Genomic DNA, 24,320 nt, shown 5'->3' with positions numbered 1-24,320 from the left:
AAGCAGACAGTCCACTGGGATATTTGAGGAGACCACCACCTGTTTCAGGCCATTGACCCCTCCCCATTCTAAAGTAACCATTGCCATGGGATGTACTTTTCTCTGATTGTCAGCGTTGGTGACTGTGTAAGTTTTTCCAGTCAGGTATTGGCCAGGGGAAACCAGTTTCTCTGTCACCATGGTGACACTGGCACCTGTATCCCTCAGGCCCTCTATTCTAGTCCCATTAATTAAGAGTTGCTGTCTGTATTTTTGCATGTTAGGCGGCCAGACAGCTAGTGTGGCTAAATCCACCCCACCCTCAGAAACTAGAGTAGCTTCAGTGTGGACCCTGATTTGCTCTGGGCACACTGTTGATCCCACTTGGAGACTAGCCATACCAGTGTTACCTGGATGGGAGTTTGGAGTGGAACCTTTCTTGGGACAGGCCTTGTCTCCAGTTTGGTGTCCATGCTGCTTACAGCTATGACACCAGGCCTTTTTGGGATCAAAGTTTTTACCCTTGTACCCATTGTTTTGTGAAGAGGCTCTGGGCCCACCCTCCTGTGCAGGTTTTTGGGGGCCTGTAGAAGACTCTTTACTATTTTTAGTTTTGGTTGTCTCATCACCCTTCCCCTGGGGAGTCTTTGTGACCCCTTTCTTTTGGTCACCCCCTGTTGAAGTCTTGGACACCCTTGTCTTGACCCAATGGTCCGCCTTCTTTCCCAATTCTTGGGGAGAAATTGGTCCTAGGTCTACCAGATGCTGATGCAGTTTATCATTGAAACAATTACTCAATAGGTGTTCTTTCACAAATAAATTGTACAGCCCATCATAATTACTTACACCACTGCCTTGAATCCAACCATCTAGTGTTTTCACTGAGTAGTCTACAAAGTCAACCCAGGTCTGGCTCGAGGATTTTTGAGCCCCCCTGAATCTAATCCTATACTCCTCAGTGGAGAATCCAAAGCCCTCAATCAGGGTACCCTTCATGAGGTCATAAGATTCTGCATCTTGTCCAGAGAGTGTGAGGAGTCTATCCCTACACTTTCCTGTGAACATTTCCCAAAGGAGAGCACCCCAGTGAGATCTGTTCACTTTTCTGGTTACACAAGCCCTCTCAAAAGCTGTGAACCATTTGGTGATGTCATCACCATCTTCATATTTAGTTACAATCCCTTTAGGGATTTTCAACATGTCAGGAGAATCTCTGACCCTATTTATGTTGCTGCCACCATTGATGGGTCCTAGGCCCATCTCTTGTCTTTCCCTCTCTATGGCTAGGATCTGTCTTTCCAAAGCCAATCTTTTGGCCATCCTGGCTAACTGGATGTCCTCTTCACTGGGGTTATCCTCAGTGATTTCAGAGGTGTTGGTCTCTCCTGTGAGGGAACCAGCATCTCTGACTATTATTTTTGGAGTCAGGGTTTGAGGGACCCTGTTCTCCCTAGATAGGACTGGTAGGGGGGAATTGTCCTCCAAGTCACTATCCTCTTCCTCTGAGTTGCCACCCTCAGAGGGGTTGGCCTTTTCAAACTCTGCCAAAAGCTCCTGGAGCTGTATTTTGGTAGGTTTGGGCCCATTGTTATTTTCTTTATTTTACAGAGTGACCTTAGCTCCCTCATCTTAAGATGGAGGTAAGGTGTGGTGTCGAGTTCCACCACAGTCACATCTGTGCTAGACATTTTGCTTCTAAAAGTTGGAATATTTTTTAAGAATCTACAACTGGTTCTAGAATCTAATTCAAACTTTTACAAACTTTTAAACTCTAAAAGAAATGCTAAACAGGATCTAACACAAGGCCCTAGCAGGTCTTTTAAGAATTTAGAAAACTTTTCAAATTGCAAAAATCAATTTCTAATGACAATTTTTGAATTTGTCGTGTGATCAGGTATTGGCTGAGTAGTCCAGCAAATGCAAAGTCTTGTACCCCACCGCTGATCCACCAATGTAGGAAGTTGGCTCTGTATGTGCTATTTCAAAGTAAGGAATAGCATGCACAGAGTCCAAGGGTTCCCCTTAGAGGTAAAATAGTGGTAAAAATAGATAATACTAATGCTCTATTTTGTGGTAGTGTGGTCGAGCAGTAGGCTTATCCAAGGAGTAGTGTTAAGCATTTGTTGTACATACACATAGACAATAAATGAGGTACACACACTCAGAGACAAATCCAGCCAATAGGTTTTTGTATAGAAAAATATCTTTTCTTAGTTTATTTTAAGAACCACAGGTTCAAATTCTACATGTAATATCTCATTCGAAAGGTATTGCAGGTAAGTACTTTCGGAACTTTAAATCATCAAAATTGCATGTATACTTTTCAAGTTATTGACAAATAGCTGTTTTAAAAGTGGACACTTAGTGCAATTTTCACAGTTCCTAGGGGAGGTAAGTTTTTGTTAGTTTTACCAGGTAAGTAAGACACTTACAGGGTTCAGTTCTTGGTCCAAGGTAGCCCACCGTTGGGGGTTCAGAGCAACCCCAAAGTCACCACACCAGCAGCTCAGGGCCGGTCAGGTGCAGAGTTCAAAGTGGTGCCCAAAACACATAGGCTAGAATGGAGAGAAGGGGGTGCCCCGGTTCCGGTCTGCTTGCAGGTAAGTACCCGCGTCTTCGGAGGGCAGACCAGGGGGGTTTTGTAGGGCACCGGGGGGGACACAAGCCCACACAGAAATTTCACCCTCAGCAGCGCGGGGGCGGCCGGGTGCAGTGTAGAAACAAGCGTCGGGTTCGCAATGTTAGTCTATGAGAGATCTCGGGATCTCTTCAGCGCTGCAGGCAGGCAAGGGGGGGGTTCCTCGGGGAACCCTCCACTTGGGCAAGGGAGAGGGACTCCTGGGGGTCACTTCTCCAGTGAAAGTCCGGTCCTTCAGGTCATGGGGGCTGCGGGTGCAGGGTCTCTCCCAGGCGTCGGGACTTTGGATTCAAAGAGTCGCGGTCAGGGGAAGCCTCGGGATTCCCTCTGCAGGCGGCGCTGTGGGGGCTCAGGGGGGACAGGTTTTGGTACTCACAGTATCAGAGTAGTCCTGGGGTCCCTCCTGAGGTGTTGGATCTCCACCAGCCGAGTCGGGGTCGCCGGGTGCAGTGTTGCAAGTCTCACGCTTCTTGCGGGGAGCTTGCAGGGTTCTTTCAAGGCTGCTGGAAACAAAGTTGCAGCCTTTCTTGGAGCAGGTCCGCTGTCCTCGGGAGTTTCTTGTCGTTTCGAAGCAGGGGCAGTCCTCAGAGGATGTCGAGGTCGCTGGTCCCTTTGGAAGGCGTCGCTGGAGCAGGATCTTTGGAAGGCAGGAGACAGGCCGGTGAGTTTCTGGAGCCAAGGCAGTTGTCGTCTTCTGGTCTTCCTCTGCAGGGGTTTTAAGCTAGGCAGTCCTTCTTCTTGTAGTTGCAGGAATCTAATTTTCTAGGGTTCAGGGTAGCCCTTAAATACTAAATTTAAGGGCGTGTTTAGGTCTGGGGGGTTAGTAGCCAATGGCTACTAGCCCTGAGGGTGGGTACACCCTCTTTGTGCCTCCTCCCAAGGGGAGGGGGTCACAATCCTAACCCTATTGGGGGAATCCTCCATCTGCAAGATGGAGGATTTCTGAAAGTTAGAGTCACCTCAGCTCAGGACACCTTAGGGGCTGTCCTGACTGGCCAGTGACTCCTCCTTGTTATTCTCATTATTTTCTCCGGCCTTGCCGCCAAAAGTGGGGGCCGTGGCCGGAGGGGGCGGGCAACTCCACTAAGCTGGAGTGCCCTGCTGGGCTGTGACAAAGGGGTGAGCCTTTGAGGCTCACCGCCAGGTGTCACAGCTCCTGCCTGGGGGAGGTGTTAGCATCTCCACCCAGTGCAGGCTTTGTTACTGGCCTCAGAGTGACAAAGGCACTCTCCCCATGGGGCCAGCAACGTGTCTCTAGTGTGGCAGGCTGCTGGAACTAGTCAGCCTACACAGACAGTCGGTTAAGTTTCAGGGGGCACCTCTAAGGTGCCCTCTGTGGTGTATTTTGCAATAAAATGTACACTGGCATCAGTGTGCATTTATTGTGCTGAGAAGTTTGATACCAAACTTCCCAGTTTTCAGTGTAGCCATTATGGTGCTGTGGAGTTCGTGTTTGACAGACTCCCAGACCATATACTCTTATGGCTACCCTGCACTTACAATGTCTAAGGTTTTGTTTAGACACTGTAGGGGTACCATGCTCATGCACTGGTACCCTCACCTATGGTATAGTGCACCCTGCCTTAGGGCTGTAAGGCCTGCTAGAGGGGTGTCTTACCTATACTGCATAGGCAGTGAGAGGCTGGCATGGCACCCTGAGGGGAGTGCCATGTCGACTTACTCGTTTTGTCCTCACTAGCACATACAAGCTGGCAAGCAGAGTGTCTGTGCTGAGTGAGAGGTCTCCAGGGTGGCATAAGACATGCTGCAGCCCTTAGAGACCTTCCTTGGCATCAGGGCCCTTGGTACTAGAAGTACCAGTTACAAGGGACTTATCTGGATGCCAGGGTCTGCCAATTGTGGATACAAAAGTACAGGTTAGGGAAAGAACACTGGTGCTGGGGCCTGGTTAGCAGGCCTCAGCACACTTTCAATTGTAAACATAGCATCAGCAAAGGCAAAAAGTCAGGGGGCAACCATGCCAAGGAGGCATTTCCTTACACACACTATTTCTCACTTTGAGATAGTACATACAGAGCCACCTTCCTACACTGAGGTTGTTGCATAGCTCCTGTGAGGGTGTGATGTTTTCGCTGGCAGCTGGGTTGGAGAATTCCTTAAAGATGTTGAAAAATTCCTTGGTGTTGTTGACGCTGGTTTTGATGCGTGCGGCAAGGGCCGTCTTTTTTGTTGCCCTCAGCAGGCAGTGGTAGAGGCTGAGGAAGGTCTTGAAGGCTGCTCTTTCGGAGGTGTCCTTGCTGGCGCGTCTTTTCCTCTCCAGCTGTTGCTATCTTGTTTCACTGTTCTGAGTTATTGGGTGTATCAGCTGGCCTTTTTGGAGGATTTTCTCTGGATGTTGCTCTTGATGCTATTGGTGCAACTGGTGATTCAGGCATTGAAGCTTTTCACTCCCTGTTCGAGGTTGGTGGTGTTAGCGAGGTTGGAGGTGCTGAGTAAGTACACCCAGCGGGTCTCTGAGATTGTGTTCCACCTCCGGTTGGGGGCGCTCGTCATCTTGGGGGTGGAGGTGCAGGGGCTAGAGATGCTGAAGTGGACGATGGAGTGATGGGTACATGTGAATTCTGTGACATGGCTGTATTTGACGCGGTTGCTGGAGGTGAAAATAGGGTCCAGTGTGTATCCTGTGGTGTGTGTAGGGTCGTGGACGATCTGGGTCACTCAGAGGCTGCTCATACTGTTAAGTAGGTGTGCAGTGTTGTTGTCATTGATGTGGAAATTTAGGTTGCTGAGAAAGATGTAGTCCTTGAAGTCTAAGGCTAAGGGGTGCAATGAAGTATGTGATAGTCCTCAGAAGCTGGAGCAAAGGCCTGGGGGTCGGTATATGAGGGTGCTTCCTCCGATGGTTGTTTTGTTGTCCGTTTGGAGCTTGAAGTTGAGATGTTCCATAGGGGTGGTGGTACTGTAGTTGGTACACTTTATGGTCTCTTAGTGGATGATGGCTGTTCCTCCTCCCAGCTGGTTGGTGCGGTCCTAGTGAGTGATTTTATATCCATCGGGGATTAGTGTGGCAATGTCTGGGGCATATGTGGGGTTGAGCAAGGTGAGGAAGACGATGTAGGGTGCGAGGGTGGCGATGCGGTCCCATAATTCGGTGGAATGCTTGCACAGTGAACATTTGTTGAGAAGGGTGCATGCGAGTTGCTGTTTTTGTTCAGGTGGTGAGGCTGGTCGGTGGGCTGTTGCAGTGGGTGGGGGTCAAAGGTCCTAATGTGGAGCAGGGGTTGGTGCGGTGGTAGTGTTTGTTGCAGCATCGGGGGTCGAGGGTGCGGAGCTCAGGATGGTGTATCTTTGGGAAGTGTATCTCCTCTTGACCTGACACTACCCCTCTAGACTTGGCACTGTCTTGACCTGACACTACCGCTCTTGACCCAACACTACCCTCTTGACCGGACACTACTGGTCTAAACCTAACAGTACCCCTCTTACCCTGACACTACCACTCTTGACCTGACACTACCCCTCTAGTCCTGACACTACTCCTCTTAACCAGACACTACTGGTCCTGGCTTCACACTATTGCCCCTGACCTGACATAACCATTCTAGGTCTGGCACTACTGCTCTTAACCTGACACTACTCCCTCCAGACCTGACAGTACCCATCTTGGCCTGACATTACCACTCTAAACCTGACACTACTGCTCACCCGACAGTACCTCTCTTGAGGTGACACTACAGCTCTTCACCGGACACTACCCCTCTGGGTCGGACTGTACCCTCTTGACCTGACGCTACCCCTCTAGACCTGACCCTACTCCTCTTGGCCTGACACTACAGGACTTCACCGGACACTATCGCTCTTGACCCGACACTACCCCTCTAGGCCTGACAATACTGCTCTTGACCTGGCACTACTGCTCTAAACCTGACAATACTGCTCACCTGACAGTACCTCTTTTTTGCTGAAACTATGGCTCTTCACCTGACACTACCCTCTGGACCCAACACTACCCCCTCTAGACCGGACTCTACCCCTCGGCCCATTCTCGGCCCTCTTGAATAGCTGACCAGCTTTCCACGTCCACGCATGACTTGCTGCTCCAGGCCAAGATTTGAGTTAGAGCACTGAAGTGTCGCCCGCAGACACGGGTGTGCGTCACTGGCTGCTCTGAGCATCCGTTTTCCACAGAAGGACGTCCACCGCCACGTTCACGTCGACGAACAGCCGAGGCCGCGAGGCACGGCGCAGCCAATGACAGGCTCTATTAATGGTGGGAAAGGACGGCAGCCTCCGATTGGTTAGGTGTGGTAGCCTCTCATTGGTTAGATGAACTCCTATCACGGGATTGGCTGGGCGGGCTATGTCGAGAGTTCGTTAATGAAGAATGTAGGGAGACAGTGCTTTGTGATTGGGCGGTAGAGCCCGCCCCAGTTGCTGCTTGACCACGTGCGCGCTGCTCGGCGGCTCGGGACTGGCTGGAAGGGTGCTTGTCATTTGCTGATTGGCCCTGAGGCTCGGGCGGCGCACGTGTCCCGAGGCGCAGTGTTGAGCTGCTGCACGCTTGGCTCTTCCGCATGTGGGCGTGGCTGCGGGACGTCAGCTCAGAGCGCCTGACTGCCTGACGGGCTGTGTCTGCTCCGGAGGCCGCGCCCGGGACCGAGGCAGGCGGAGGAACCCGGTCACCCTTGTCCCCGGCCAAAGTGACCCACTCTGTCCTGCGGCTTCACCCTTCCTGAGCAGCCGTGACGCCTCGGTCCGTCGGAGTGCCACCCGGGCCGTCCCTACGTCACGGCGCGTCACCTCCGGCGCCCCCTGTGTGTGCCCGGCTGAGGTGCATGTCCGGGCGGCTCCCGGCAGGTGAGTAACGGGACCATCGCGGGCTCTGCACCTGGGAGGAGGGGCCCCCGGGCTCCTGAACAGCTGAGGCTCCACTGGTGCCAGGCCCCCCCCCCCTCCTTCCCTGGGGTGTTCACTCCATCCCTCCTGTGCTCCAGGACTGACAGGGGCTCCCTCCCTCCCATCCTCCCCTGGGGTGTTCACTCCATCCCTCCAGGACTGACAGGGGCTCCCTCCCTCCCATCCTCCCCTGGGGTGTTCACTCCATCCCTCCAGGACTGACAGGGGCTCCCTCCATCCTTCCCTGGGGTGTTCACTCCATCCCTCCAGGACTGACAGGGGCTCCCTCCATCCTTCCCTGGGATGTTCACTCCATCCCTCCTGTGCTCCAGGACTGACAGGGGCTCCCTCCCTCCCATCCTTCCCTGGGGTGTTCACTCCATCCCTCCTGTGCTCCAGGACTGACAGGGGCTCCATCCCTCCCATCCTTCCCTGGGGTGTTCACTCCATCCCTCCTGTGCTCCAGGACTGACAGGGGCTCCCTCCATCCTTCCCTGGGGTGTTCACTCCATCCCTCCAGGACTGACAGGGGCTCCCTCCATCCTTCCCTGGGGTGTTCACTCCATCCCTCCAGGACTGACAGGGGCTCCCTCCATCCTTCCCTGGGTGTTCACTCCATCCCTCCTGTGCTCCAGGACTGACAGGGGCTCCCTCCCATCCTTCCCTGGGGTGTTCACTCCATCCCTCCTGTGCTCCAGGACTGACAGGGGCTCCCTCCATCCTTCCCTGGGGTGTTCACTCCATCCCTCCAGGACTGACAGGGGCTCCCTCCATCCTTCCCTGGGGTGTTCACTCCATCCCTCCAGGACTGACAGGGGCTCCCTCCATCCTTCCCTGGGGTGTTCACTCCATCCCTCCAGGACTGACAGGGGCTCCCTCCATCCTTCCCTGGGGTGTTCACTCCATCCCTCCAGGACTGACAGGGGCTCCCTCCATCCTTCCCTGGGGTGTTCACTCCATCCCTCCAGGACTGACAGGGGCTCCCTCCATCCTTCCCTGGGTGTTCACTCCATCCCTCCAGGACTGACAGGGGCTCCCTCCATCCTTCCCTGGGATGTTCACTCCATCCCTCCTGTGCTCCAGGACTGACAGGGGCTCCCTCCCTCCCATCCTTCCCTGGGGTGTTCACTCCATCCCTCCTGTGCTCCAGGACTGACAGGGGCTCCCTCCATCCTTCCCTGGGGTGTTCACTCCATCCCTCCAGGACTGACAGGGGCTCCCTCCATCCTTCCCTGGGGTGTTCACTCCATCCCTCCAGGACTGACAGGGGCTCCCTCCATCCTTCCCTGGGGTGTTCACTCCATCCCTCCAGGACTGACAGGGGCTCCCTCCATCCTTCCCTGGGGTGTTCACTCCATCCCTCCAGGACTGACAGGGGCTCCCTCCATCCTTCCCTGGGTGTTCACTCCATCCCTCCTGTGCTCCAGGACTGACAGGGGCTCCCTCCCATCCTTCCCTGGGGTGTTCACTCCATCCCTCCTGTGCTCCAGGACTGACAGGGGCTCCCTCCATCCTTCCCTGGGGTGTTCACTCCATCCCTCCAGGACTGACAGGGGCTCCCTCCATCCTTCCCTGGGGTGTTCACTCCATCCCTCCAGGACTGACAGGGGCTCCCTCCATCCTTCCCTGGGGTGTTCACTCCATCCCTCCAGGACTGACAGGGGCTCCCTCCATCCTTCCCTGGGGTGTTCACTCCATCCCTCCAGGACTGACAGGGGCTCCCTCCATCCTTCCCTGGGGTGTTCACTCCATCCCTCCAGGACTGACAGGGGCTCCCTCCATCCTTCCCTGGGATGTTCACTCCATCCCTCCTGTGCTCCAGGACTGACAGGGGCTCCCTCCCTCCCATCCTTCCCTGGGGTGTTCACTCCATCCCTCCTGTGCTCCAGGACTGACAGGGGCTCCCTCCATCCTCCCCTGGGGTGTTCACTCCATCCCTCCAGAACTGACAGGGGCTCCCTCCATCCTTCCCTGGGGTGTTCACTCCATCCCTCCAGGACTGACAGGGGCTCCCTCCATCCTTCCCTGGGGTGTTCACTCCATCCCTCCAGGACTGACAGGGGCTCCCTCCCTCCATCCTTCCCTGGGATGTTCACTCCATCCCTCCTGTGCTCCAGGACTGACAGGGGCTCCCTCCCTCCCATCCTTCCCTGGGGTGTTCACTCCATCCCTCCTGTGCTCCAGGACTGACAGGGGCTCCCTCCATCCTTCCCTGGGGTGTTCACTCCATCCCTCCAGGACTGACAGGGGCTCCCTCCATCCTTCCCTGGGGTGTTCACTCCATCCCTCCAGGACTGACAGGGGCTCCCTCCCATCCTTCCCTGGGGTGTTCACTCCATCCCTCCAGGACTGACAGGGGCTCCCTCCATCCTTCCCTGGGGTGTTCACTCCATCCCTCCAGGACTGACAGGGGCTCCCTCCATCCTTCCCTGGGGTGTTCACTCCATCCCTCCAGGACTGACAGGGGCTCCCTCCATCCTTCCCTGGGGTGTTCACTCCATCCCTCCAGGACTGACAGGGGCTCCCTCCATCCTTCCCTGGGATGTTCACTCCATCCCTCCTGTGCTCCAGGACTGACAGGGGCTCCCTCCCTCCCATCCTTCCCTGGGGTGTTCACTCCATCCCTCCTGTGCTCCAGGACTGACAGGGGCTCCCTCCATCCTTCCCTGGGGTGTTCACTCCATCCCTCCAGGACTGACAGGGGCTCCCTCCATCCTTCCCTGGGGTGTTCACTCCATCCCTCCAGGACTGACAGGGGCTCCCTCCATCCTTCCCTGGGGTGTTCACTCCATCCCTCCAGGACTGACAGGGGCTCCCTCCATCCTTCCCTGGGTGTTCACTCCATCCCTCCTGTGCTCCAGGACTGACAGGGGCTCCCTCCCATCCTTCCCTGGGGTGTTCACTCCATCCCTCCTGTGCTCCAGGACTGACAGGGGCTCCCTCCATCCTTCCCTGGGGTGTTCACTCCATCCCTCCAGGACTGACAGGGGCTCCCTCCATCCTTCCCTGGGGTGTTCACTCCATCCCTCCAGGACTGACAGGGGCTCCCTCCATCCTTCCCTGGGGTGTTCACTCCATCCCTCCAGGACTGACAGGGGCTCCCTCCATCCTTCCCTGGGGTGTTCACTCCATCCCTCCAGGACTGACAGGGGCTCCCTCCATCCTTCCCTGGGGTGTTCACTCCATCCCTCCAGGACTGACAGGGGCTCCCTCCATCCTTCCCTGGGGTGTTCACTCCATCCCTCCAGGACTGACAGGGGCTCCCTCCATCCTTCCCTGGGGTGTTCACTCCATCCCTCCAGGACTGACAGGGGCTCCCTCCATCCTTCCCTGGGATGTTCACTCCATCCCTCCTGTGCTCCAGGACTGACAGGGGCTCCCTCCCTCCCATCCTTCCCTGGGGTGTTCACTCCATCCCTCCTGTGCTCCAGGACTGACAGGGGCTCCCTCCATCCTTCCCTGGGGTGTTCACTCCATCCCTCCAGGACTGACAGGGGCTCCCTCCATCCTTCCCTGGGGTGTTCACTCCATCCCTCCAGGACTGACAGGGGCTCCCTCCATCCTTCCCTGGGGTGTTCACTCCATCCCTCCAGGACTGACAGGGGCTCCCTCCATCCTTCCCTGGGTGTTCACTCCATCCCTCCTGTGCTCCAGGACTGACAGGGGCTCCCTCCCATCCTTCCCTGGGGTGTTCACTCCATCCCTCCTGTGCTCCAGGACTGACAGGGGCTCCCTCCATCCTTCCCTGGGGTGTTCACTCCATCCCTCCAGGACTGACAGGGGCTCCCTCCATCCTTCCCTGGGGTGTTCACTCCATCCCTCCAGGACTGACAGGGGCTCCCTCCATCCTTCCCTGGGGTGTTCACTCCATCCCTCCAGGACTGACAGGGGCTCCCTCCATCCTTCCCTGGGGTGTTCACTCCATCCCTCCAGGACTGACAGGGGCTCCCTCCATCCTTCCCTGGGGTGTTCACTCCATCCCTCCAGGACTGACAGGGGCTCCCTCCATCCTTCCCTGGGATGTTCACTCCATCCCTCCTGTGCTCCAGGACTGACAGGGGCTCCCTCCCTCCCATCCTTCCCTGGGGTGTTCACTCCATCCCTCCTGTGCTCCAGGACTGACAGGGGCTCCCTCCATCCTCCCCTGGGGTGTTCACTCCATCCCTCCAGAACTGACAGGGGCTCCCTCCATCCTTCCCTGGGGTGTTCACTCCATCCCTCCAGGACTGACAGGGGCTCCCTCCATCCTTCCCTGGGGTGTTCACTCCATCCCTCCAGGACTGACAGGGGCTCCCTCCCTCCATCCTTCCCTGGGATGTTCACTCCATCCCTCCTGTGCTCCAGGACTGACAGGGGCTCCCTCCCTCCCATCCTTCCCTGGGGTGTTCACTCCATCCCTCCTGTGCTCCAGGACTGACAGGGGCTCCCTCCATCCTTCCCTGGGGTGTTCACTCCATCCCTCCAGGACTGACAGGGGCTCCCTCCATCCTTCCCTGGGGTGTTCACTCCATCCCTCCAGGACTGACAGGGGCTCCCTCCATCCTTCCCTGGGGTGTTCACTCCATCCCTCCAGGACTGACAGGGGCTCCCTCCATCCTTCCCTGGGTGTTCACTCCATCCCTCCTGTGCTCCAGGACTGACAGGGGCTCCCTCCCTCCCATCCTTCCCTGGGGTGTTCACTCCATCCCTCCTGTGCTCCAGGACTGACAGGGGCTCCCTCCATCCTTCCCTGGGGTGTTCACTCCATCCCTCCAGGACTGACAGGGGCTCCCTCCATCCTTCCCTGGGGTGTTCACTCCATCCCTCCAGGACTGACAGGGGCTCCCTCCATCCTTCCCTGGGGTGTTCACTCCATCCCTCCTGTGCTCCAGGACTGACAGGGGCTCCCTCCCTCCCATCCTTCCCTGGGGTGTTCACTCCATCCCTCCTGTGCTCCAGGACTGACAGGGGCTCCCTCCATCCTCCCCTGGGGTGTTCACTCCATCCCTCCAGGACTGACAGGGGCTCCCTCCATCCTTCCCTGGGGTGTTCACTCCATCCCTCCAGGACTGACAGGGGCTCCCTCCATCCTTCCCTGGGGTGTTCACTTCATCCCTCCAGGACTGACAGGGGCTCCCTCCATCCTTCCCTGGGGTGTTCACTCCATCCCTCCTGTGCTCCAGGACTGACAGGGGCTCCCTCCCTCCCTCCATCCTTCCCTGGGGTGTTCACTCCATCCTTCCTGTGCTCCAGGACTGACAGGGGCTCCCTCCCTCCATCCTTCCCTGGGGTGTTCACTCCATCCCTCCTGTGCTCCAGGACTGACAGGGGCTCCCTCCCTCCATCCTTCCCTGGGGTGTTCACTCCATCCCTCCTGTGCTCCAGGACTGACAGGGGCTCCCTCCCTCCCATCCTTCCCTGGGGTGTTCACTCCATCCCTCCTGTCCTCCAGGACTGACAGGGGCTCCCTCCCTCCCATCCTTCCCTGGGGTGTTCACTCCATCCCTCCTGTCCTCCAGGACTGACAGGGGCTCCCTCCATCCTTCCCTGGGGTGTTCACTCCATCCCTCCTGTGCTCCAGGACTAATATGGGCTCCCTCCCTCCCATCCTTCCCTGGGGTGTTCACTCCATGCCACCTGTTCCCCAAGACTGACATGGGCTCCCTCCCTCCTTCTCTGGAGGCTCCCTCACACCCCTCCTGTGCTCCACGACTACCAGGGGCTCCTTCCCTGGGGTGTTCACTCCATCCCTCCTGTGCTCCACGACTACCAGGGGCTCCCTCCCTCCTTCCCTGGGGTGTTCACTCCATACCTCCTGTGCTCCAGGACTGACAGGGGCTCCCTCCCCCCATTCTTCTCTGGAGGCTCCCTCACATTCCTCCTGTTCTCCAGGACTGCCAGGGGCCTCCTCCATCCTTCCCTGGGGTGTTCACTCCATGCCACCTGTGCTCCAGGACTGACAGGGGCTCCCTCCCTCCCATCCTTCCCTGTGGTGTTCACTCCATGTCACCTGTGCTCCAGGACTGCCAGGCCCCCCTCCATCCTTCCCTGGGGTGTTCACTCCATGCCACCTGTGCCCCAAGACTGACATGGGCTCCCTCCATCCATCCTTCTCTGGAGGCTCCCTCACACCCCTCCTGTGCGCCACGACTACCAGGGGCTCCCTCCCTCACATCCTTCCCTGGGGTGTTCACTCCATCCCTCCTGTGCTCCAGGACTGACATGGGCTCCCTCCCTCCCATCCTTCCCTGGGGTGTTCACTCCATGTCACCTGTGCTCCAGGACTGCCAGGCCCCCCTCCATCCTTCCCAGGGCTGTTCACTCCATGCCACCTGTTCCCCAAGACTGACATGGGCTCCCTCCATCCATCCTTCTCTGGAGGCTCCCTCACACCCCTCCTGTGCTCCACGACTACCAGGGGCTCCCTCCCTCCTTCCCTGGGGTGTTCACTCCATCCCTTCTGTGCTCCAGGACTGACAGGGGCTCCCTCCCTCCCATCCTTCCCTGGGATGTTCGCTCCATCCCTCCTGTGCTCCAGGACTGACAGGGGCTCCCTCCCTCCCATCCTTCCCTGGGGTGTTCACTCCATCCCTCTTGTGCTCCAGGACTGACAGGGGCTCCCTCCATCCTTCCCTGAGGTGTTCACTCCATCCCTCCTGTGCTCCAGGACTGACAGGGGCTCCCTCCCATCCTTCCCTGGGGTGTTCACTCCATCCTTCTTGTGCTCCAGGACTGACAGGGGCTCCCTCCCTCCCATCCTTCCCTGGGGTGTTCACTCCATGCCACCTGTTCCCCAAGACTGCCAGGGGCTCCTTCCCTCCATTCTTCTCTGGAGGCTCCCTCACATTCCTCCTGTGCTCCAGGACTGCCATGGGCTCCCTCCATTCTTCCCCTGGGGTGTTCACTCCATGCCACCTGTGCTCCAGGACTGACAGGGGCTCCCTCCCTCCCATCCTTCCCTGGGGTGTTCACTCCATCCCTCTTGTGCTCCAGGACTGACAGGGGCTCCCTCCCTCCCATCCTTCCCTGGGGTGTTCACTCCGTCCCTCTTGTGCTCCAGGACTGACAGGGGCTCCCTCCCTCCCATCCTTCCCTGGGGTGTTCACTCGATGCCACCTGTTCCCCAAGACTGCCATGGGCTCCCTCCCTCCATTCTTCTCTGGAGGCTCCTTCACATTCCTCCTGTGCTCCAGGACTGCCAGGGGCCTCCTCCATCCTTCCCCTGGGGTGTTCACTCCATGTCACCTGTGCTCCAGGACTGACAGGGGCCCCCTCCCTCCCATCCTTCCCTGCGGTGTTCACTCCATCCCTCCTGTGCTCCAGGACTGCCAGGGGCTCCCTCCATTCTTCCCTGGGGTGTTTACTCCATCCCTCCTGTGCTCCAGGACTGATAGGGGCTCCCTCCATCCTCCCCTGGGGTGTTCACTCCATTCCTCCTGTGCTCCAGGACTGACAGGGGCTCCCTCCATCCTTCCCTGGGGCGTTCACTCCATCCCTCCTGTGCTCCAGGACTGACATGGGCTCCCTCCCTCCCGTCCTTCCCTGGGATGTTCACTCCATCCCTCCTGTGCTCCAGGACTGACATGGGCTCCCTCCCTCCCATCCTTCCCTGGGATGTTCACTCCATCCCTCCTGTGCTTCAGGACTGACATGGGCTCCCTCCCTCACATCCTTTCCTGGGGTGTTCACTCCATCCCTCCTGTGCTCCAGGACTGACAGGGGCTCACTCCATCCTTCCCTCGGGTGTTCACTCCATCCCTCCTGTGCTTCAGGACTGACAGGGGCTCCCTCCATCCTTCCCTGAGGTGTTCACTCCATCCCTCCTGTGCTCCAGGACTGACATGGGCTCCCTCCCTCCCATCCTTCACTGGGGTGTTCACTCCATGCCACCTGTTCACCAAGACTGCCAGGGGCTCCCTCACACCCATCCTTCCCTGGGGTGTTCACTCCATCCCTCCTGTGCTCCAGGACTTCCCAACAGGTTCCAGAGCTGCAGGGGGCTCCCCCTTTCCCTTCTCCCTCCCCTAGACTACAGAGCTGCCAGGGGCTCCCTCTAGTCCTGCCCTGGGCTCCAGAGCTGCTGGGGGCTCCCTCTAGTACTGCCCTGGGCTCCAGAGCTGCCATGGTCTTCCTTCCCATTCCCCTCCTCCCTCACCTGGGCACCAGAGCTGCAAGGGGGCTCCAGAGGTGTGCGGGGGCTCCCTTCTATTCCCCTCCTCCCTCACTTGGGCACCAGAGCTGCAAGGGGGCTCCCTCCAGTCTGGGGGCTCCAGAGGTGTCAGGGGGCTCCCTCCTATTCCCCTTCTTCCCACCTGGGTGCTCCCTGAAACAGGCCCTGTGATTTAAAATATTTCAGGAGTTCATGGTCTTTTGCCACCCCTCTGACCCATCCTAGCTTTAGATCCAGCTGCAGACTTGAACTTTTGAGTCCTTATACGCATTATAAGTAGAACTACTAGTCCCATGATTGCCAGTAACATCTGCGAATTGTTGTTTTTGTACCTAGAGCACCACTGTGTATTTCTGGGCCGGTTTCTTCTCTTGGGCAAACTGGTTTTGAGATATGGCTGTCTTTTATAGGCAGCCTCAATCAGGACATCCATTCAGAGTGCCTATCTTGATCCTTGACATCCTGCATCCCAGTGTCGGATTCCAGACATATAGCCTACAGATCATTACTGTCTGCTGTGTTGGTCTAATTAGTGGAAGCAAACAAGACTATGGTGCCCAGCATGCATTACATTATGACTTAAAGGCATCGGATTGGAAATGGTTGTCTTGATTTTTGTGTTACAGTCTGCACCCACCTTCTTTACTATGTGTGTTTTTAGATCTCACCTAGGCAGCACATGCTTGCTATCTCTTCGAGACATGCTGTATCTACAATATGGGCTTTGAGCATCGCCCATTTACTGTCCTTCATAAATGCGGGCTTTTGTTTGGTGAATATTCTTAGTAGTCCCTCCTTTTGGACTTTTATAACCTGCCATGAGGACTTACCCTGTTACATGTGCTCTTACTCTTACACTTTTTTTTTTTTTTTTTAATCTATTTGATTTTTTTTGGCTTCTGCTGCTCGTTTTCGTTCTCCGAAAACAACGCACTTTGTGTTTATCTTGTTTAGTATTTGTGGTCTTTTTTTGTGGTTTCTTCTGCTTGTTTTCGTTCCCCGACAACACGCTTCGTGCTTATTTTGTGGCAGATGTACTACATTCCCCATGGATCCTTGCTGCAGCATACTAATGATGTTTAATACCCATCGTGTGAGCATTATGGGCTGTTTTCTTGTCCCTGTTTGTGTAAGTGCAGCAGAAGGTTGTTTTGAATGTGATTTCAGGCATTCCTCTCGTAACTGTGGTACGTCCTACACGTGTGTCATGTTGCCTATTAATCCTTGCTGGAACATGACGCCCTCTGTATGCACGTTGCAGTTCTGGTACGTTAGCTCCCTAAAGTCATAGGACAGGAATCTGATGCAGAGCCCCAAGGTTTTATCAAAGCATGGTAGCATACAAGATGCCCCTGCTGTTTAATTTCTCCATTCCCAGGAGATCACACAACTTATGAAGCCAGTCTAGTCACGAGGACACCAAGTCTGAGTCCCAACGTAACAACAGAACCTGTTTGGTCGCACCAAGCACCAGTGTGATAGCTCATCCCTTCTACGACTTTAATGGATAAGTGAGAGGATTTGGAAGGCTTAGAAGAATGTAACTGGGAAATCTGGGAATGTCTGTGTCATAAATCTCATTAGTGTTAGGCAGAACATCCACCCAAAATGAATGTATTTTGGAGCAGTGCCAAATAAGTTGTGTATGCATACCAGACTTCACAGAGTCTCCAACAAGTCACATCACTGTCCTGTTTCCATTTGGCTACCCTCACTGGTGCTTAATACCAATAATGTACAATCTTATACATCATTTCCACACCTGTCGCACTAATTGCAGTGGTGCGAGCCCTGTGCCAAATCCGCCCATTCTTTGGTGGTGAAGGTGCGTTCACATTCGAGCAAACCGTATATGCTAGGGTGAGGTGAACATTTGTGGCTCAAAGGGATAGGGCCCATGGGCCTACAAATGTCCCCTGTACCTTCCTACCCCTTTTTTTTTTTTTTCTTTTCTTTTTTTTCTTAAACATCAATCTCCCCTGGGAGTTGGGGTCTCAAAGGGCTGTCACCACAGGAGGGGGGGAGGCTATGTGGCACCATTTCCCCCTTTTTTTGTTGTTGTAAGGAATCAGCCTAGGGAATGTGGTCCCTGGGGCTTCCAAAGGCTCGGAGAGGGTGCTGTGCTGCTCCTCCACCACGCTCTTTTTTTTCTCATTCCCTAGTTCTAGGGAATGTGGTCACATGGGCCCAAATCGGGGAGGTAGCCCTCACTATCCTCAAAAGCGCAGATTAAAAAATTTGGATCCCAGGGGTGTCTCTCTAGGCCCCCCCCAATCCCCATCCAACAAGGCCTATAAAGGCAGAGTATCCTTACCCTGCCCTCTTATTATTTTTATTATTGCTTATTTATTTTGTCCTTCAGGACAGACGACTGTCCCTGAGTCCTGTAATGTTTGCAAGCAATATTTTTCTCAGGTTTCTGGCAGCCGTTTGGAGCGCTTGCTACTGCAGCAATCAGGTTCCTGGGAGAGCAAATTGGCCCAAGGGGGAAAAAAGTGCTCCCTGGACCAATCTGAACACTGCATATTTGAACTGCCGCTCCTACTTACACAACCGTCCAGATATGCAATTATTTCTTAGCTTTAATTTCTCAAAAATAAAAGATCAGATTCACACCAAATCACAAAAAAGCACAATCTGTGAACCAAGGTCCAGCTTCCTGCCAAATTCTTTGTAATTCTGTTAAGCAGTTTTTGCAGTAGTTCTTAGTTTTTTTTTAATGGACAATGGATTGTGATTTTGCGTTTTGGGACCCCCCCTTTTTCTCAGCTCCCATTTGACGATCAGTCCAAAACCTTCCATGTACAAACTAGGCAAAAACACAAAACTTTTTGGAAAGTTTTTTCAATATTCATCAAACTGTGCTAAAGTTGTATGCAAAGCAAATAATGCATTTCCTTTGGAAATGATGGTTTCCTGCCATAACTACCCAGTCCACCACTGGGATGGATGGATGGATATACATATATAGCTAGCTATCCGAGGTCCTTTGACACCTCTCTTAACCTAGTGCTGGTTTATGTAGTTGTCACACGAATCTCTGCTGCCAAAAAGAATCAAATATTAATGGAGATGTAAAACAGCTTTCAACACGTGCTGCAATGATGTAATGTGTGGCAGAACGTGCCTCTGAACTGCTTACGTAGACCATTAACATTTTGGTTTAATTGTTCAACTCTCGTCTTGTTTACAGACTGATGTGAACTGTCTCACCCAGGCAGCTGCGAACTCGCACACCATTTCTTCTGTCAAGCACCAGCACAATCACCGACTGACGGCAGCACGTTTGCCAGCTGCTGTTGAAAGGCTGCCACACATCTCACACTAAAAGGACTCCATTCCAGCTAAAGGAACTACATCTGGTAGGTACAGCCGGACATCATCTGGGCAGGAGGGTCTGGTTAGCTGCAGATGCACTACGTCTGCATTTTGGAATTGGAAAAATAATGTGTTCAATTTTCCAGCGTCTTCCACGCTTTTTAGGGTGCTGAGATGCTGCATCTATGTGGTGTAGTGAAGCTGTTGGGACTCTGGGTAACTAAGCAGAGGTGGGATTTGGGCCATTTGCTCTGCATTTCTAGCTGCAGTGACAGTAAAACTCATGTTATCTCAACGCGTCTACTTTCAGTAAGTTTGTAGCATGAGTTGTGGGTCTTGGTGCAGTAGCAGCTCAGCAGGTTGAGTTTGGGCTGCAGAAATATAACATAACCCGTTAATAAGTAGTTAGTCTATTAGATGTGAACAAACCCTGAAACGCGTTGTATGAAATGAATTACATGAAAACACATCCAGTCTACTTTCCCAAAATGTATTTCTAAAATTTAATAAGCTATGTTTTAGAAGTGCGGAAATTAGCCACATTACTTTGTTCACTTCTCAGTTTAACTATTTGCAAAACATTATACTGTCAGTGAAACTCCATTCTCTTGAAGTTCACCGAAGCAAGGACAGAAACGAAGTTGAGAATTAGATCAGAAATCGGGCGTCTTTATTTTCAAATGTCTAAATGTCTGTAGGTTGTTGTAAGCTCCTCTTCCCGTACATACTGCTCTCTTGCTACGCTTATAAAGTAGTGCTGTGCCGTTAGTATTATTTAGAACTACAAACAAACATTGGCAAAGTCCATAGGTGTGGCTTTGTCGAAGATTATTTTTTCATGTTTTTATAAAAGTCTATTATTGGAGTGAGGGCTGCTGAGCCTTCAGTATTGTAAAAAGTGCGTCAATCAAAACATTTTTTAGTCTCAAAAAGAACTCGTTGCCATAGTAGTCCTGAAGGCAAGTGGTTTGTATGCTCCCTGTGAAAGAGCGGGGTGCAGTTACCCCTTAAGCAAGTGGCTGAAGTGGTTGAACCATTACCATAGGTTGTATTGAGTGGAGGAAGTATGTGAATACCACAGTATCAGAACCGAGCATGAGCTGATCTGGTTGAAAAAGTTTGTATGTGTAAAAATATATGATTAATTGGAGCTTTTGTCTGAATACCATTGAATAATGGACAGCTAGGTAAAATAGAAGTTTCCTCTAACAAAACTTCCCTTAAACTTAGAAGATAGGATTGCTTTAGTCTTACTTCGGAAAGCAAGCAGGCTGTATGTGCTGGGTTGAGTTGGCCATTAGGTTCAACCTGTTTTGACCTCTTGACTTTGCCAGTGCTTCTTGCTACTGCAGTGCAGCATTCCTGTAATTTAAAATGCTCTTTACCAGTGCTGTGCCGCGTGGGTAAAAGTAAGGAGAAAAATCAAAGCAAAGGTGTAATGAAAAGGCTGCCGTAATTCTATAGGCTCACGTATGTGCGCGATGTCATATTGGTGAGGCCATAGGAAGCATTTATCAACCATAAAGACTACAGCCATAGCATTAAACACGTCTTTTCTTAGTCTACTTAATAAAATGCCTGTCCCTTAATCCATTCATGCACGTGTTCAGGAGCAAAGTCGCGCCCACGCTAACTTTTGGCCAGATATGCTTAAATGCAAAATGAACTACATCGGTAATATGGCTCCGTGTCAGACGGCTTTTCGGGATAATAGATAGGTCATCGAGGCCAAGTGCACCTAGAATTCCCTATTTTTTAAGCAACTGCATATCCTGAGGGATTTTTTGTAGCCTATTGTGCCAAACAGGGCATCTGCAGAATGCTCATTAAAACATCTATTGTGGCAATCCGTCAAGGTCTAAGAAAATAAAAATCCCCGGAGCAAGTACCTGGAAGATCCTTTTCTGTCCTAGCATTTTAAAAACCTCTGGAACTTGACTTTACTAGTTAAAAATACTATTAAAGCAAACATAACTCAATCTCTCAAATGAATGAGTGTTCTGCTTACAAAAATAAAGCATAATTGGATGATATAAAGGATTTAGGAAAACAACGTAACACAGAAATACTGAGACTTACCTCTCAGCCTTGAGAGGAGAAGAGGGCTAATCAAAGAAAGATTCTATTTACTTCCACTGAGGGTATTTAATTATGATCGTCATCACGCCTCCTCTTTAAAGTGAACCAGAAATCCTTACTCTGCTCCATTTGTATCTTCAATGAGTTGGTTGACATTCTTAAGGCTATCCTTTCTGCGATTGAATCTCAGGAATTGTACTTAAGCTGTGAAAGCATGCCAGAGTGGAACTGATGGCCTTTTAAAATTTCTGGAGGTAGTTTTAAATATGGTGAATTTATTGGGGATTCCTAAATCGTCCATTGTTTTGTTTTTAATAAGGAACTCTGTTATTGAGATAAAAATCTAGACATTTTATTGACATTTTGTTACAAAGATTTTAAATAATAGTGAAATAAATTTTTCACATACAAACCATGTGATGGTCTCAAGTGACAAGGTTGTTTTTCATCAAGATCGTGTCATATTAATTGTATATTTGTGTTGAAGCAAATGATTATCAGTTTGATGGCCAAAAGTGGATTTCAAAATATATCTGGTGTGGACACACAGTCCTACATTGTACCCTGGACTTCAACTCTGTTGACAGCCAATGTTTTACTTTTTTAAAACTTATCCTCCACGAATCTTTTCCAGTCGGACCACATTAGGTTACGCTGGCATTGTGACCTGGACTGATCCCCCTCCCACTGCCTTCTCCTCTTTTATTAACTACCAGTTAGCATGTGGAGGAAACATCTTGTGCCCTGGTCCATTTTGAAGTGGTCAAATGTTTACATGCTAGTGCTATAGAAAAGTAGTACACGTAATGTTGGGACCAGTGGGACATCAAACAACACTTACTGCATATTCATTTAGTATCAGTCCTGGCGGGTGCCCTTTCAGTCCATCACCGCCTGCCGCACATGTTGTAAGGTCAAATGAAAACTGATCATCTGTAATCACCCAGGTAGGATAACAATTAGATAACTGCTGTAAGTGTGTAACCTGCTCAAAAAAATGGGACTAACCTATATGATCACACATAGTATAACATGCATGGACATGAATGCCTCTTGTAGTGAGATGTTATCTCGGATTCCTCAAATATAGTCATGGCATTTTTTAAGGAGGTAGTTTGTACCTACCACAGTCAATCGACCTGGTGAATTTAACTTCCACTTGTCCAGCTGATTGTACATCTGGTGGAAGGAGAGAGGAGGTAATGAGGTCTGAGCTGTACCCCTGTGTTGAACATCACTTGCTCCCTGTTTTACTGTAACTGCTGATCTGCACGCTGATTATCTCACGTGCAGCACCTGACACGGCGATTGACTATCCCATAAAATATCCAGTCCTGATGGCCTGGTCCGCTTGGTCAACTGGGGGTTGAAACGTTTTTTTCCTTTGCTGTCACTTTAACTCTTTTTATCACATTCATGTACTGAAAGCAACTGAAGTTCAGGTTGATATGTTGAGTTTCTTTATTTTGAGTTTATGCATCACTTGCCATCACTACCCACTCCAGCTCTGCACCGTTTACTTAAATTTGTATATTTTTAACCTAGTTTAATTATTTAGTTTTTGTTCTTTCCTTTAAAAAAATGTATTTCTAAGGCACAAAGTTTTATGTATAAAGCTCCCTATTCATAAGCTGCTAGCTATTTGCATTTAGTTTTGACAAAGTTGTCTCCTGTATTGTTGAATTCTTCTCGTTTAAGATTTCCACTGATGTTGGTGCACAGTGGTTTGTTCACAAGCTTATATTCACAAACATATCTGCACAGAAAAAACGGTATTCTCATACTCTCTCTAGAATCCAGCTCACTGACCAGCACAGTCGCTTACAGTGAGCTACATTACTCGTTCAGTGCAAGTCTTCACGCCTCTTGTACTCACTATCAGGCTAAACTCTGATAATGTATCATCTCATATAAACAAGGGTTGAGTAAGAGAGTAGATGCAATATTGATGCTATTTCACATGCAAGCCACCTCCAGCAATTGTTTGTAGTGTTAGTAGAAAGCAGCTCTGCATGGCTTAGACAAGCTGTGTATTCTTGAACCAGTTTGTTTACTCAGTAACTCTCATTTTTTCCTCCAGTAAGTTCAAGAGTTTGGTCTGATGTTGGTGCTCCACATTTCAACACTGTTAATCAGCAAAGCAAACTTCTTCTGGCAAGCGGGCACTTCTGCTCCTGACCTGCATAACTGTTGGTACTGCCCCATCATGTACGGTTATAAACTAATGGGCGATACTAGGAAGAGAATAATATTCTAGTTTCAGTTGCTTTTTACCTCTACCTCTGGGCTGAGCCTTCATACTGACACACCTAAGTAAGGGTCTCTCCTTAATACTTGACTGCTGGATCTTGTGCTGGGGATGGAAGTATCTTGGGAGGTTTACTGATTCCTTCCTTTTTGTTTACTATATCTGTGTCTTAGACAGCACACGTTTCTCCTGCCCTCTTTTACCTATGAACACCTGCATACTCCCTTTTCTGACATCTGCATCTAATGCCGTCCTTCTTCTACAAAACGAACTCTCTGAATGATCAGTGATCATTCTCCAGAACATTGTCATCCCTCTCCCTCTCAAAAGGTGATCGCAGTCTGCGAGAATTTGTGCCTGCTGTGGAACCTGAAGTCAGGAACATCCTGCTTCCTTCAGGAACACCTCTCCTTCCTGGGACATTGCCAGGGAAATCCCTAACCCCTTAAGCGTGCCGCAGAAACTCCTATTTTAAAGCAATCCACAATAAACCCTGCTATCTCTAGGCAACCGCAGACCTTTCTGTGGCCCCCTCTGTGTTGCTAAATTTATTAAACTATGGCCTCACACCGATTCTCCAGCCTTCTGGAGTCCACTACTCTGTCTCCTCAATGACTTTCATTCCATATTCATCCTTCGAAGGAGCACTCACACAACCCTCTTAAGCATCGGGGAGGGGCTGGTTTTCTAGCATGACCAAGACCAACCCTGTGCACTGATACTACTTGATCTATCTGCGGCCTTTAACACTATTGACCGCCAGGTGCCCTTTGATAGCCTGGCAATCTCAGTACGACTGCATCACCAGGCTATTTATTCCTTAACCTGCCAGGAGCCACAGGTCTGCAAGAAAGGCCTGCTGACGCCCCTTTGGTTCAAGGACAAAAATAAAATCCGGTGGTAACACCATTGCTTATCACGTCTGCGCTTTGTAGAACTTGCTCTCTACCCACTTGAAAAGGACTACCTCAAATTCATGACACCTTTTCACCATACAAAAAAAGTGATAGATGGAATGCTTGAACCAGAGATAATCACATTGGGCCGCTGTA

The 24,320-nt window shown here is 52.0% G+C and overlaps 1 protein-coding gene across 1 annotated transcript in view; it reads left to right on the top strand.

Moving 5' to 3' along the window:
* Window positions 1-7,142: 7,142 nt before the first annotated feature.
* Window positions 7,143-24,320, top strand: part of CUL9 (cullin 9) — a 576,404-nt gene continuing 559,226 nt past the window's right edge. The window contains exons 1-2 of the mRNA XM_069236395.1: window positions 7,143-7,435; window positions 18,817-18,985. The gene's annotated coding sequence lies outside the window, so the exon portion shown is untranslated. The remainder of the gene's footprint in view (window positions 7,436-18,816; window positions 18,986-24,320) is intronic.

This window comes from Pleurodeles waltl, chromosome 5 (genome assembly GCF_031143425.1).
Source record: "Pleurodeles waltl isolate 20211129_DDA chromosome 5, aPleWal1.hap1.20221129, whole genome shotgun sequence".
NCBI lineage: Eukaryota > Metazoa > Chordata > Amphibia > Caudata > Salamandridae > Pleurodeles > Pleurodeles waltl.
This window is presented reverse-complemented; position numbering and strand designations above follow the sequence as displayed.